This window comes from Pleurodeles waltl, chromosome 1_1, assembly GCF_031143425.1.
Source record: "Pleurodeles waltl isolate 20211129_DDA chromosome 1_1, aPleWal1.hap1.20221129, whole genome shotgun sequence".
In the NCBI taxonomy this organism is placed as follows: Eukaryota; Metazoa; Chordata; class Amphibia; order Caudata; family Salamandridae; genus Pleurodeles; species Pleurodeles waltl.
In genome coordinates, this window is record NC_090436.1 from 130,283,112 (window position 1) to 130,299,364 (window position 16,253).

At 46.3% G+C, this 16,253-nt stretch overlaps 1 protein-coding gene across 3 annotated transcripts in view; it reads left to right on the forward strand.

Moving 5' to 3' along the window:
* The first annotated feature begins 15,422 nt into the window (after nt 1-15,422).
* ARK2N (arkadia (RNF111) N-terminal like PKA signaling regulator 2N) overlaps nt 15,423-16,253 on the forward strand; it is a 134,418-nt gene continuing 133,587 nt past the window's right edge. For all 3 annotated transcript variants that reach the window (XM_069218863.1, XM_069218865.1, XM_069218864.1), the window contains exon 1: nt 15,423-15,558. The gene's annotated coding sequence lies outside the window, so the exon portion shown is untranslated. The remainder of the gene's footprint in view (nt 15,559-16,253) is intronic.

Below are 16,253 nucleotides of genomic sequence, written 5' to 3' on the forward strand. Positions count from 1 at the left end.
GAAGAGGGAGGTGGGATGGGTCCCTCAGCCGGGAGGAGGGAGGGTGGCAAACACAGCGCTAAGAGGGGGCGGGCCGCAGGGGCAGAAGCAGCAGGGGGAAATGTGGGAAAAGGGCAAGAAAAACGATAGAAAGGAGGCAAAAAAGAGGAGGAAAGTGAAAAAGCAAAAAGGCATAAAAAGGGAACAGAAAGGCAGAAAGGCGGCAGAGAGAAAGGCCACCACTGGCCACCATGGATGAGGCACATGCGGGTGCCTGCGGGTGGAGAAGGGCCTCAAACACAGTGAGCCAGGCAGGCTCACAGGAGGCAGGCCAGCAGCAGCAACAGGTGGTGCTGTGTGGTAGGAGCGATGCAAACACTGCCCAGAGGTCAGTGAAGTCACCCCTTCACCACGCAGCGGGCGCCATTAAGAAGGGGCGGGAGGTGGGATGGGTAACTCAGCTGGAAGGCGGGAGGGTGGAATACATGATAATAGGAGAGAGGCGGGCCGCAGGGGCAAATGCTGGAAAACGGCAAGAAAGACAAAGGAAAGGAGGCAAAAAAGAGGAGGAAAGTGAAAAAGCAAAAAGGAAGAAAAGGGGAACAGAAAGGCAGAAAGGCTGCAGAGAGAAAGACAGAAAGGCCACCACTGGCTACCAGGGATGAGGCGCAGGTGGGTGCCTGTGGATGGAGGAGGGCCTCGAACACTGAGCCAGGCAGGCTCACATAACGTAGGGCAGCAGCAGCAACAGGTTGACCAGGCGGCATGTCTAAACTGTATCCTTTGGAGAAAATGGAAACTGTTCTGTTTCGATTCGACACAAGGCCCTAGACTGGCTTGCCAGAAAGTCCGCCTCCCTCCTTTCCACTCCACAGCCACCAAGATCATCTGCGGAGTCCCCCAAGGGTCCTCCCTCAGCCCCACCCTTTTCAACATTTACATGGCCCCACTCGCCAACATCCTCCGACCACACGGAATCACCATCATATCCTACGCAGACGAAGGAAGGAACCAGTTCAGCCGGTTTTGGAAAGCCTGGCTCAGACCCCTAGGGGGTCACCTCCTCCCCCCCCAAGAAAGAACAAAGCGGGGAGGAAAGGTGCAAAAAGCCAGGGGTGGCGTCCAATGGGGTAGGTTTGAGGCATTCAAACCTCCCAATGAGCGCCAGGACAATTGGGACACAACGAGGGCAGGGGGGCATTTAAGGAGCCCCCTTGCGAGCAGACGAAACACACCTGGGCGGAAGACCACCCCGTTCGTCGCGTTGGAGGAGCAGCAAATCCACCCTCCCACCCGGACAATAGCGCATCTAGTCGCGATGCCAGACAGAGCGGGAAGAAGCTAAGGGGCAAGCGGAAAGTAACGGAGGTTTTACCGATAATTGGACACTGAGCACACCTAGTAAGGCGGTGTGCAGTGAAAGGCCACACACCTGGGGATGCCTCACGGCAGGGTGAAAGGAGGCCGGAGAAGGGGAGTAAGCGGAACACGGCACTCGCGGCCCCATGAGCACAGGTAGCGAGTTGGGCCTAATCAGAAAGAGAAGCTACCCCTCAGAGTGGAAAGGTAAAACAGATGCCAGCAGTTAAAGACCCCTCCAACAAACTAGACGTGAGATTGCTCACGCCCATATTGGAACGAAATGACATTTCAGAGGCCAGGACTTAAAGGCCGGTCAGTCACTGCTGAATAATTGTTGGTTTAAATGATTGTAAACTCAGTTGAATTTCTCGTATTTGAAGTGTACGCAAAATTGTGTTATGGTGACTGTAACTGCACAAATTACAAATGGTGATGGGCTTAGCAACTTTAAGAAGTCTGCGGGCAATTCGGTTCCTTCCGGGTCCCAGGCGGCCGTTATGGCGCCGGCCCGTGATGCCCCCTACGCAGACGATACCCAGCTCGTCATCTCCCTCACCTGAAACCCTACCACCGCCAAAACCAACCCCAACGCTGGACTCCTTGACACCGCTAAATTGATGACAGCAAACCACCTCAAGCTAAACTTCAACAAAACCGAAATCATCATCTTCGGCCCCAACAAAACTATATGGGCCGGCTCCTGGTGGCCCACCGCCCAAGCATCCCCACCAACGCCCGCAAACCACGCACGCAACCTCGGCATAATCCTAGACCCTTCCCTCTCCGTGACCCAGCAAATCAACGCCATCACCGCCTCCAGTTTCAACACCCTCTGCATACTACGAAAAACCTTCAAATGGATTCCCACAGAGACCAGAAAGACCGTCACCCATGCACTCATCAGCAGCAGGCTAGACTACGGAAACGCCATCTACGCCGGCACCACACTCAAGCTCAAGTGAAAACTCCAGAGAGCAGCCGCCCGCCTCATCCTGGACCTCCCACGCCATGAACACATCTCCTCACACCTCAGAGCCCTTCACTGGCTTCCAATCGACAAGTGGATCACCTTCAAAATCCTCATCCACGCACACAAATCCCTCCACAACACTGGACTAACCTACCTCAATGAAAGTGTGAACTTCCGACCTCGCACTCGCCACAGTCCCCCGCATCCAACGTGCCACCACCGGAGGCAGATCCTTCTCCTACCTCGCCCCCAAAACCTGGAATTCCCTCCCCACTAACCTGCGCAAGACTCAGAACCTCCTGCTCTTCAGAAAACACCTCAAGACATGGCTTTTCGAACAGTAATCGGCCTCCCCCCCTTCTTACCACCCTCCCCAGCGCCTTGAGACCCTTACGGGTGAGTAGCGCGCTCTATAATTTTTTTGATTGATTCTGTCAGATACAATATAGGTTACTTTGATAGTCACCAGTTTGGTGGGTCGTTCATCCATGGTGGAAGAGAACATACTTAAAGACCCAGCAAAAAAGAAGGTGGACTTTCCCTTAAAGATAGTCTTCTCAGGCTTTCAGATTGTACTCAGGGCTAGAGCGTATAGGGCACATACAACTCAGTCTCTGCTTACAGACTTTAAATTATTTTTTCAAGTCATTCAGGAACAGAAGGGCTGTCTTCCTCTTTTGGAGTCATTGGAAAGTCAGAAGAGTTCCTTTCAGACTCCTTGTTAGATGTAGTCAGATTATCTGCCCTTTCTAGTGGAGCAACTAATTCAGCCAGGCAGAATTTGTATTTGTAATATAGAAACACTGATGCAGCTCAGAGGGCAACTGCCCTTAAAATACCTTTGAGGGCCAGGGTTAGAGGAGAAACTTAATTGTCTCTTCAAGGAAAGGAAGCATTCATCATCTTTTAAGAAGAAGGTGGCCAAGTCTGCCAGATCTTCCAGATAGAAATTATTTAGAAAACCTTCAAGGAGACAATATTCGGATCTTACTTTCAGACTTCAGGGCAAACCTTCCTCTTCGTTTCATTATTTCAGGAAGCAGAAATCTGAGACAGGATCTAAAACACAGAATTCCTGACTATGGCAAGGTTCAGGCACCTTTACAGGTCAGTGGACAGATAAGGGAGTATTTCTGCGATTGGAAATCAATAACTTCAGACAAGCGGGTCCTCAACATTGTCAGGAGAAGTTAGCAGATAGAAGTTCAAGCTCCTCAGGAGCCATCTGGGATGATTTGCACTACTGTTCCCCAAAATACCATCAAACATCAGGCGTTGAGGGAAGGGATTGCCTCCCTCCTTAGGAAAGGAGTGATTTGTCCTGTTCCAAAGAAGAAAAGGGGCCAGGGTGTCAATTCAATTGTCTTCCTGGTCAATAAATCTTCTGGGGGATATTGTCTGGTGATAGACTTGAACAATTGGAATCTATACATTCCAGACGTTAAATTTAAGATGGAGACCCTTCAGGGGACTGAACTGTTAATTCCATTCCTGAGTTTTGTGATCACACTGGATTCAATGGATACATATATGCATCCCTATTGCAAAGAAGTATGTAGATTCCTGAGATTTGCCGTGGGAGCTTATCATTAGCAATTTATGATTCTCCACTTTGGCATAAAACCAGCTCCCAGAATCTTCACAAAAATGATGGCTCTAGTTATCACCCATCTTCATTTACAGAGATTCCAGTTTACCTTTACCTAGACGACTGACTTCTACATGCTCCATCCATCCAGGAGACCTTGGACATTCCGGAATGCACGAAGAGAAAAACCAAATGTCTGAGTCTAACACCATCCCATGTCAAAGATATATCAGCTGATGCCATCACAAAAGATCCAGTTCACAGGAGCCATTTTCAGAACAAATCAAGCAAAAAATGTTCTTCCGCAAGACAGGCTCATCTGTATGCAAAATTGGATCAGGATTCTTGTTTCCAATACAGAGGTTCTGACAAGGTTATATATGGAGGTCTAAGGTCAAGTTCTGGCTTGAATGTTCACAGTTTTTTGGGCATGTTTATGTCTGCGTCCTTTTCTATGGCACCTGCACAAATTATATTCCCAGAAGACTCACTCATTAGACCACTTAGTTTCTCTCTCTGCTCAGGTCAAATAGGAGCTGTAGTAGTGTCTACATACTCACAATCTTTCTAAGGGCATACAGATCAATCCCAAACAACCCATGGTATTAACCACAGATGCCAGCAAGATTGGCTGGGGAACCACCTGTCTCAATCAGTCATACCAACAGAGATGGTCATCGTCAGAGCAGAAGAAGTCATTGAATTGGAAGGAACTCATGCCAGTCTAGAATGCTCTCTTGTACTTTAATGATCTCATCATGCAGAAGGATTTCTTGGTGAGAACGGACAATGTTGTCCCCATTCCCCTCATAAACCATCAGGGGAGCACTAGATTCAGGACATAGAATGAAGTGGCAACATTGATAACCTAAGGCCAGATATCAGTCTTCTGAGTCTAACAGCATCCCATAGCAAGGAAATAAACAAAACCCGGACACATCGCCTAAGCAGATTCTTTCCTTTGTCAATTAATCTGTTGCTGTCTTGCAGAATCTTCAGTGTGATCTGCAGGAGATTTGGACATCCGTTTCTTGACCTTTTCTCTTCAAGATACAATGCAAAGGTTCAGAGGTTCTGCTCTTGGTTTCAGGAGATGGGAGAATTGAGGCCAGATGCTCTACTGGTGGAATGGCCTCAGAAACTGCTCAATGTTTTCCCTCCTTTTCCATTAATCTCCAGACCTCTGGCCACGATTCAGTGAGAGAAAGCAGAAATGATATTGATAGTCCCACATTGGCTGAGATGATCTTAGTTCCCACTTCTAAAGAGATTGACAACTTCTCATCTCTGGCTTCTCCCATCATCTCCATCCCCCTTCAAGACTACGTGCCCTTCACTTCCACAGCCACGTCTCATTCTTTCGGCTTGGAGATTGAGAGGGTTAACCTTTTAAGTAAGGGTCTCCCTGCAAATTTGGTCGAAACCATTCATAATTCATGAAGGCCTTCAACTCTCAAACATTACTCTAGACAGGAGGAGTCTCCAACCTTTTCTGTAGTGAGAGCTACTGACCAGTGAAAATCATTGGAGCCGGAAGAGAAGAAGCCGGCGTGGGGAGAGCGAGAAGGAGGTTATGGGACGTGGAGGAGAGTATCCTCTGAGGGAAGACGTGCCGGAGACGACGGAGGACGAAGGACAAAAGAAGACGATGGGACAAGGACACCGCGGGGAGCGGAGAGTGTCCTCAGAAAAGATGATGAGAGAGAGAGAGACAGGCAAAGAAGACAGCCACGTTCCTGGAGGAGCGTGGCTCACACAGGTACGAGAGCGGGAAAGGGAAGGAGGAGAAACCACTTGAGAGGGAGGAAGAAGAATTTAAGGGAGGGAAAGACCAGCATGTTGGGCACTAATGTCATAAAAAGAAAAGGTAGTACGCATGAGGAAAGCAGCACGAGATGGAGGAAAGAAAGAAGGTGATGCACCACCACAATAAAAAGAAAAACACAAATAAAAATAATAGAAATAGAAATGTCACGCTACTAAAAAAGTAAGCAACAAACAACCAATACCTACTAACTCAATTCTCACAGAAGACCCTAGAATGGGAAAAGAAACATTCAGGGGAGGGGGAAATAGAAACAATAACATACAAACCTATCCATTTACATAATATAAGCTTTGTATCTTCTTTTCTCTCTCTCTCCTGATTTGGATGAGGTGCTGGAGGTTATGACAACTTACCTGGGTAGAAGAACAGAAGGAACATACATTAGATACCCGCAAGAAAGAGGAGAAGAGAATTAACGACTAGAGGATAATCAAAGACTATAGAATCATTAACATTGTACACATTTATTGGATAAAGGTGACAGAGAAGAAGTGGGATAAAGAAATAAAGTCTAAATATCACAGAAAACTTACCTTACCAGTGGCAAACATTATTCAGAGTTCAGATTTTAAAGGAGCGAGATATCCTGGCATATTACTTACCTGTCACACAACTGCTATTTGGTAGAGTCCTAGTTAGATGTTTTCCAAATTAACTTTTGATTAAATTACTTTTGCATGAATTCCAAGCATGCTATTTGAATTGGAGGGTTAGCTAGTGTGTCCCTTGCTAACAAAGGTTATTAACAAATAATTGATTTTATTCATCTGTTGAATCTAGATTTATGTCATCTCTAGTGTTCAGTTATTGTTGTTATTAATTTGAATGGTAAATCTTAAATGTTTAATGATAAATGCTTTGATTAAATTGAGACTCTTCCGCCACTTTGGTCAGCCTGTGCTGTTTGTATATGCCTATCATTTGGTTTTGAGATTAATTTATGTGATATTAACATTGTTAATCTAGGGAAATAAACTTTCTAACTTTACTAAAAGGTGTGGTTATTCATGGTCACAGGGGTCATGGTGTGTAAAAAATACTGACTTAAGGTTTCTGATGACTGATTTATTAAACAGATTATATTCTATGTCAGGACCGGAGGCGAGGATTATGCAGATCTTTCTTCACTTTTTATTTAACAGCAAGTTCAAAGTTCATAAGAAAAAACACATAATAAACGACAAGTCCCATGAGGCTCTTCCCATAGCAACCAATGTCCAATCAGCCGTCATTCCGACCAAGTGTATATATGTCCCCGTCAATGTCATTCTCCCTCTTTCTTCCCTGCTGTCAATGTCAGCTAAGTGCCCTTTACTGCCTCTGAGTGCTTGTGTTACTATTTGCTTCTATTTTTGACAATAATGGAAAGTGTTTGTGCACGTTTGCTCTCTACAGAGTTATTGCAGGCAACGACCGTTGCTAAGGACGCGTTACCACGAGCACAGCAGGCTTTTCAGCCTGAGCGCACTTTCGACACGCGGTGACACGTCGGGCCCGCTAGAGGGCGCGCGTCTTCAGAATCTGCGTGTTTTTCAGGCACTCGAGTCGCGTTGCGCTCGGATTTTGCGCACATTAGGGGTATTCTGAGCCTAGGCTCTTATTAACCCCTCCAACCCCCACATCACACCGCGTTTGGCGGTTGTTTTATACCTTTAGTGGGAAGATCACTTTTGGCCTCATTTCGGTGCGACCCTGCGGGCACGTTTTTTCTACAAGCTTTAACTTGCCCATTTCTGGCCGTTGGTGACAGAAGTGTGTGTGGGGGGGCTACCTTCATTATTTTTTATGGTATATCTTCTGCCCAGCTTTCCTCTGGGTCCCATGATGCAGTCCACGCAGGACCATGATTCTTACCACAATATGTCATCAGGTGAAGGCCCTTCTCACCGTGTGGTACCTCCTGGGATAGTTGATTTGCTCTCCCAAGATATCGCCCAGACTCTGGCCCCTATCAAGAAGAGATTGGCGCAGCTTGCGGAACAAGTTTCTAAAGGGTCGGGCATGTTTGGGGCAACGGGGGCTGAGAGTAGGATCTCTGAGTTACCAGCTCTCAAGAAATTGCGCAAGCGTGACGCGGGGCGCCTTGAAGATGTTGGGCACCTCGCTGATGTCTTCAGTAACAGTGCGCGCACGCATAAGCGCGTACCCTTCAAGGGAGGGTTCTCTACCCGGCGTAACTGGTGAAAAGCTTTACCACATACTGGGCCCCGACTCGGCGTCATCACGGGGACTCGGATGGGGACTCCTCCTCTGTGGAGGATCATGACTCCGGCTGCCCATGGCGCCCTGGGCCTCGCTGCCAGATCCACAGGAGCAAGAGAACTCGGACTCTGATATGTTCGAACCTGAGGGGATCTACCACCCTCGTTCATCGAAGCAGCGGCCGGAACAGAAGGTAGCCGAGTACGTAGCAAGTAAAATTCGGCAGCCTCTAGACAAGGAGGTACAGGCTCGCTTGAAGGCCGAATGCCCGTAGCCTGCCTTGCCTGATAAAGTAGCAGCTACACTGGATATCGATCCAAAGATGTGTACCTTCTTTGCAAAGTACACTAGGGACCCCAAGAAGGGTATATACCGGTCCTGGAGGGAGTGCCAGGACAAACTCCTTGATGTGTTAGGTCCCCTAATACAGATCATCCAACTGGCTGAATGTGCAAAGCAGTCTAATACCCCCCCTACCGACGGCTGTCGTAGCTGGGTGGGCCCAGAGGGCAGTTTGTCTCCTGGGCAACGCTAATTGCGCCATTTCAGCCGAGAGGAGCCGGTCTTTGCTTATTAAAATAGACCCCAAGTTGGGGGAGCTGTCTACCTCGGAGGCAGGGGCAGTCGCCCAGGGCAATTTATTTGGTGATCCTTTTGTCAAGGAGCTAGGTAAATTTGTCGCCACCTTTTCTGCACTTGGCAAGGCGCAGTCTTCTATCAAGAAGATATTTCCAGGCCAGGTTTTTGTAGGGGCCGGACGAGGGTGGGGTCGCTCCTCTGGCCGGCAGTATCAGCAAGGCTCCGTCTCCTACAGAAACAACGGATGGCGACAGGGTCGCCAAGGAGCCTTCTTCCCCAATAGAGGCAGAGGGAAAGGGCAGAGCGAGCAGAATCGCCCGGGGAGGAGCCAACGCCCCAGGAGGGCCTCCTGGTAAGGATTACCCCTTCTTCCCCTCAAACAATTGGAGGGAGGTTATGTTTTTTCAGGCACAATTGGGCGCTCATAACCCCCAATGATTGGGTGTTGCAGACGGTGTCTGGTTTTCACATCGAATTTTGGGGAACTCCGATACAGGAGAATCTTCCAACATCATTTAGTTTTTTCAACAGCGGATTCCGCTCTAATAGACTCAAAGGTCCAGGAGCTTCTTGCGAAAGGAGCCATATGCAACTCTACCCTCCATCTCAGTGGTTTTGTGACCAATCTTTTCCTTGTAGAGAAGAAGGACAAGGGGTTTCGCCCAGTGATCAATCTCCGTTCATTCAACGAATGGGTGATCAACAGACACTTCAAAATGGAGGGAATTCACATGCTTCGGGATCTCCTGTTACAGGGAGATTGGATGGTCCGTTTGGACCTCGAGCACGCCTATTTGACAGTTCCGATTTTTCCCACCTCATCGCAGGTTTCTGCAATTTCTGTGGAGGGGTCAGGTGTTCGAGTTCACCTCTCTTCCCTTTGGACTGTCGTCGGCACCAGGGTGCTTTACCAAATTTCTCAAACCCGTCGTGGAATTCCTTTGCTCTCGAGGGATCCGCCTCATCATTTACCTGGATGTTCTCATTCTGAGGGATCAATCCAGGTCCCGACTTATATCCCATGCGAGCACAACTATTGTACTCCTGCAGGAGTTGGGGTTTGTGATCAACCAACAGAAATCAGAGCTTCTGCCTTCGCAGTCAATGGTTTTTCTGGGGTTTCTCATAGATTTGCAATCGGCATTTCTCAGTCTCCCGAGCCCAAAGATTTACAAGATATAGAAGGAGTTAAGGAAGGTCCTGAGGTGAGACAGGATCTCACTACGGCAATTACCCAGAGTGGTGAGTCTGCCCTCCTCATCGATTCAGGCCATTTTTCCAGGCCCCCTTCACTACTGAGCTCTCCAGCACCTGAAGGCCCATCACCTTCGATGCAGTTTAACGTATTCCGAACTCGTCTCTCTCTCCCAGGAGGCGAGAACGGAGTTGCAATGGTGGCTAGACAACATGGAGACATGGAATGGCAGGGCCATTTTCGGAACCTTTCCAGACCTTGTCATAGAGTCGGACGCCAGTCGTCAGGGATGGGGAGCCCGATGCGGGGATGTCTCGTTCGGGGGACGTTGGACCCCTCAGGAGTTCAATATGCACATCAATTGTCTGGAACTCCTCGCTGGTTCTTTTGCGATCAGGTCCCTGCATCGTTCTTCTTCGGATGGACAATGTGTCGGCAGTGCAATATATAAATCTCTTAGGGGGCAAACTGTCAAAAGGCCTGGGGAGCTGGCAAAGGATTTTTGGCACTTCTGCCTCCAACATCAGATCTCTGTCACAGCGGAGTATCTTCCAGGTTCCCGGAACACTCTGGCGGACTGGAATTACAGATTTCTGACGGACTCCAGCAATTGGCAGCTGGATCAGGTGATTTTTCAGGCGATCATGGGACGTTGGGGTCCTTGTTCAGTGGATCTTTTTGCGTCCAGATGGAACACCCAACTACCACTGTATTTCAGCTGGCGCCCGGATCCGGGTGCAGGGGCTTTGAATGCGTTCCTGCAGGACTGGGGACCACATCAGGGGTACGTGTTTCCCCCCTTCCTTCTGATCCCGAGAGTATCAGCCCAGGTACGTCATCAGGAAGCCACGGTGGTTCTCATAACCCCCCTGTGGAGATCCCAGGTGTGGTTCCTGTCACTTCTGGAGCTCACATGCGATTTTCCAATCCGTCTCCCGGGCTCTCCCTCTAGTCTCTGTGACCCTGCGGGACACTTCCTTCCCCTGGTCCTTCAATGCCATCTACCTCTGGTGGCCTGGAAGATTTCCAGACTCACTGGCAGGACACTGGCCTTCACAGGATGCTAAGAAATTCATTGCACAGGCCTGGATTCCAGGGACAGGTAAGCAGTACAGGTCCGCATGGAATAGATGGGCTCACTGGTGTGTGGACAGGCATGTCGATCCCATGGGGGCCCAAATTACGGATATCCTAAATTTTCTTGCGGAACTGGTGGGGGCTGGCTTGTCATATTGTACTGTAAACTCATTTAGATCGGCCATCTCAGCGGGCCATCCACCTCTCGATAACCGCCTAGTCGGGGAGCACCCTTGAGTATGCAAACTTCTTAAAGGTACCAGACTTTCCAAACCTCCGGAACCCAGGTATTCGGAGTTATGGGACGTCAATCTGGTTCTTCGTCTGTTATCCACGTGGCAGGACAATCAATATCTTTCAAGGAAGGAGTTGTCAGCTATGCTGGCTATGTTAGTGTGTCTAATATCGTGCAAAAGGGTGTCGGATGTTAGAGCCCTGGATGTTTCGGATAGAGTGTTCTCCCCGAAAGGAGCAACCTTCACTGTTTCTAGGAGGACCAAAAGTAATATCAGGTCGGTAACGTATCCTGCTTTTTCTCACGGCCCTAAATTATGCGTGGTAAGATGCTTAAAGGTTTACAAGGAGGTGACAGCTGAGCTTCGGCCTCCTGGAGAACATCAACTGTTAATTTTGTTGAAGAAACCTTTTAAGGCAGTTTCCTCCCCTTCGATAGCCAGGTGGATCAGATGGATCTTGGCGGAAGCAGGTATCAATGTACAGGTTTCGGGGCACATTCCGCTCGGGGTGCCATGGCCTCCAAAGCCATTCAAGTGGGTGGCAGGTTGGAAGACATTATGAATGCGGCAGATTGGTCTTCAGAGTCTACCTTTAAAGAGTTCTATTTTAAACCTATACACGAAGCAGCCTCTTTGGTGGTGAGTAAACTTTAAACTTGCATAATCCTTGCCTCCGGTCCTGACATAGAATGAGAGATTTCCTAGCGAACGTGAAGGAAAGTTTCAATTCTATTAAGGACACGGAGGTGAGGATTATCCCACCCTACACTGGATATGTGTTTCCCACTCTGAGGTCTTTTGGAGCTCGTACTGAGGTGGTGTGTATATATATATATATATATATATATATCCAAGAAAGAAGTGACTCAAACAGATGATCTCACTAAAGAACAAAAATATATTTCTACTACAACGTTTCCGCTTCCGCCTTCCTCAGGTAGTACAAGATGGTTTGCTCAGTGGCTGCACAGCTGACACTGGTGGATTTTCAAAAAGCATCATGAGTGAAGATTCCAATTGGAATGTGGAATCAATGCAGTCCTGAGAACTCTTCAGATATGCAGAAATCAAGTGGTGTTGTCAGTGATGTTCAGTCCATCTGGATGCAGTGATTTTAAACGGTACATCCAGAAATGTTCTCTGATGTCCAGTAGTTCTTCCTTTAAAACATGTTCCACAGGGAAAATCTTCAAATCTGATAGTAAATGGTCCACAAGGTTAAAATGGTTGGCTACAGGCTGGTCAAGTTTCTTGTTAATTATTGCCGATTTGTGGTTCCTGAATCGTGTACGGAGGTCATTCACAGTTTGACCTACATATTGTTTTTTACAGCTTTGACGTTGGCACTGAATCACATAAATAATGCATCTAGAGCGACATGTAAGATGCTGTCTTATTCCATAGGTCCTTTTTGTAACAGGGCTAGTTACTGAGGATGTTTGTAAAAGGTATTCACACATGATGCACCTTTTGGAATCACAGCAATGAACTCCTGCATTTGTTACAGCTTGCTTAAGTTCAGCTCTCACTATAAGTGATCGTAAATTGGGAGCTCTGCAGTAAGCAATGACTGGCGGTTTTGGGAAAAGCTTTTGCAATTTTTCACAAGTAGATAGTAAGGGAAAAGTTGTTTGTATTATATTTCTGTAGTTGGGAGCTGATGGATGATAGTCAACCACAAAAGGGATTCTGGCACTTTTGTTTCTTCTGTTGTTATTCCAAATAAGTGCTTCCCTGGGTATCTGCAAAGACTTGTCTATTTGTTGCAGAATGATATGCAGAGGATAGCCACGCTTTTTAAATAATCTAACAAGCTCCTGTAGATGGCCTTTACAAGTGTCTTCATTGCTGCAGATGCGTCTTATTCTGAGTGCTTGGCTGTAGATGATGCTGAGTTTAGTGTGGCGTGGGTGACATGAAGTCCAGTTTAGATACAAATGAGCATCTGTAGGCTTGTGGTACAGATCAGTTATAATTTTTTGTTCATGAATGGTGAGTAACACATCCAGAAAAGGGGGATGACTCTTCTGTGTAGTATTGCTGCCAGTGAATTTGATGGTAGGATGGATACTGTTGATAAAAGCTGTAAATTGCTCAAGTGTTCTGCTTCCTGCATTCCATATTATAAATATGTCATCAATGTATCGTAGCCATACCAGTGGTTTTATGTTAGAACTCGCAAATATATATTCCTCCAGTTTTCCCATGAAGATATTTGCATAGGAAGGAGCCATCCGAGTGCCCATTGATGTCCCTTGTATCTGCAAATAGTGTTTACCATTGAAGGTAAAATTGTTGGATTTAAGGATAACTCTTGCAAAGTTGGTAAGCACATTTGTTGATGGTTTTTTCACAGTTCTTTTATTAAGAGCTTCAGATAATGCCATAAGCTCATCATCATGTGGTATATTGGTGTATAATGATGTAACATCAAATGTAGCCAGAAGAGTGTCATCATCAAATGTATAGGTTTGGTTTGGACCAGCCTGTAGCCAACCATTTTAACCTTGTGGACCATTTACTATCAGATTCGAAGATTTTCCCTGTGGAACATGTTTTAAAGGAAGAACTACTGGACATCAGAGAAAATTTCTGGATGTACTGTTTAAAATCACTGCATCCAGATGGACTGAACATCACTGACAACACCACTTGATTTCTGCATATCTGAACAGTTCTCAGGACTGCATTGATTCCACATTCCAATTGGAATCTTCACTCATGATGCTTTTTGAAAATCCACCAGTGTCAGCTGTGCAGCCACTGAGCAAACCATCTTGTACTACCTGAGGAAGGCAGAAGCTGAAACGTTGTAGTAGAAATATATTTTTGTTCTTTAGTGAGATCATTTGTTTGAGTCACTTCTTTCTTGGATATTACATTTTCTTGTGGCTCTTTGTATCCTTTGGGATCCAGATTTTTGCCCTGGCTGGCTGTTATTTTCTTGTAGTCCTGCATCTTCCAGTATATATATATATATATATATATATATATATATATATATATATATATATATATATATATATATATATATGTGTTATATAACTGCTTATGTTATACGTAACAATGTTTTGGATGGTTTTACTTCCTTTGTTTTCTCTAATCTGTGACTAGTGTACAATGCATTTCAAGCATGCTACTTCAGGTATGGTTTGGTGATTGACTATGGTTATGCGTGGATTAATCATTGATGTTTCTCCATAGGATCTGAGGCAGCGGCAACTTGAGAATTTGATGTTCCCTTCCGCAGTGAATGTTTAGGAAGAATGACGTTGACTGGGGTATATATACACTTGGTGGGAACGACGGCTGATTGGACATTGGTTGCTATGGGAACAGCCTCATGAGACCTGGAGTTTATTTTGTGTTTTTTCTTATGAACTTTGAACTTGCTGTTAAATACAAAGTGAAGAAAGTTCTGCATAATCCTCACCTCTGTGTCCTTCATAGAATTGAACCTTTACTTCACATTAGCTAGGAAATTTCTCAATGTTGCTGGTTAGGCCTCGAGCAAATTTGTGTCCATTCTGGAACACTTTTAGCGTGCGTCAAAAGGTTAATCGAACCTCTAATGCGTCCCCTTATGAATAAATTATCAAACGACAAATAAGGTCAGATTCGCTCACAACTGTGATATCATACACTAATTATGGGATATGTAGTTTGTTTACTTAAATGTTAAAACGTTTTACTAGGCTGCTCTATTTCTGCAGTAAAGAAAAGAGAAGCATAATCCTCGTCTCTGTGTCCTTAATAAAATTATTTGTTATAGCTACATTTTTTTTATTCACTTGCATCTTCTCCGTAGAGAAGGTGGAGTTGTCCTCCTAGTTTAATGACTTTGATAAAGGGGAGCAGGACTAAGAGTAATGAAGATTATCTTTAAATAATTTAGGGCATTTCCTCTGAAGTCCTAGGGGTATGTGGGTGTTCTACCATTAGACTATTCTTAGTAACGACTGCTGTTGAATAGAGTGAAGAAAGATGTGCATAAAAAAGTGAAACAAGACATGGATAATCTTCATCTGCGTACTCAACAGAACTGACATTTTCCTTCTTGAAATAGCTACGGAATGTTGCAGTTTTTACACGTGTTATAGTGTTTTGTTATCATTTATGGTGACTGTTGTAAACATAAAGCAAAAATGAGAAATAGATGAATTCTAAGTTTGTATAAGTCAAGCTCTCTAATAGGCAGAACCGAATCATGGCGCTTCCAAGATGGCCACCGTGTTTACACGACCAGTTGAAAGCGAGCACCTTACCTTTGGAAAACGCTTCCTGCAAACAATAGGGTGTCGGAGCCGCGTGTAGACTCTATGGTCACTGAGACGTTCTATCTCACTGGATTTGCTCAGGGCTCGCTTGGCAAACCTCGTTGGTTGTGTGATGGAGTTCCCTCCACGACGGAAGTGACGTATGCGAGGAAACGGCCTCCGGTGACATTTTTCGGAGCAGTTTTTCGGAAGGGAGCCGGTGTGTGGGGCGTCATGAGCTGAGGCCAACTGTAGCAGAAAGCGAGGCTCCATGTGGCGCCTTCAGGTGAGGAGGGGCTGGGACGTGTCGTCCGAAGAAGCTAGTGAAGGGCAGGCTCTGGGCGGCCTCTGTGCTCAACACTCCGGTCTCGACCAGTTTCTGCAACCATTCAAGGAGTAGGTGGGAAAATGCTACTGTGGAGCAGGAAACCTGGTTGAAATGAGCTAATGATTATCAGTATTTCAAACATTATGGTTTTAGTCCATTTATAGCGATCCAGTTTTCCTGCGCCACTGTAGCATAGTCCTGATCATTTCTACTCTTTTAGGTGCGAGCCTAGATTAAAGAGGCTTCCAAAAATAACCACTGACAGGCTAAAAAGGTGTAACCCCCCCCCCCCCACACACACACACACACTATTGTCGTAGAGCTGGTGGTATCAGCCCGCTTCATTTTGGATGTCTCGAGGCTGTTTGGTTTTCTTGCTTGTCTAGACTGATACATTTATTATGTGTTTGTTCTCGGCGGTAATGCGGAATGCGGTAACACATGAATAGTTATTGATCTGCTGTGAGTTTTGTTTAATCCAGATAGCATGCATCTTGACTTTAGGGTGGTCTAGGTGGATGAACTGTATGTACGTGTATAGTGCTTAGTCCATAGGCAGCGGAGTACTGTATAGGACTACAGGCGAAGGCACAGTCCGTGAGTGACTGGAGGAGTTGCTAGAGTGAAACTAAACTGTTACGGCGCCGTAATGT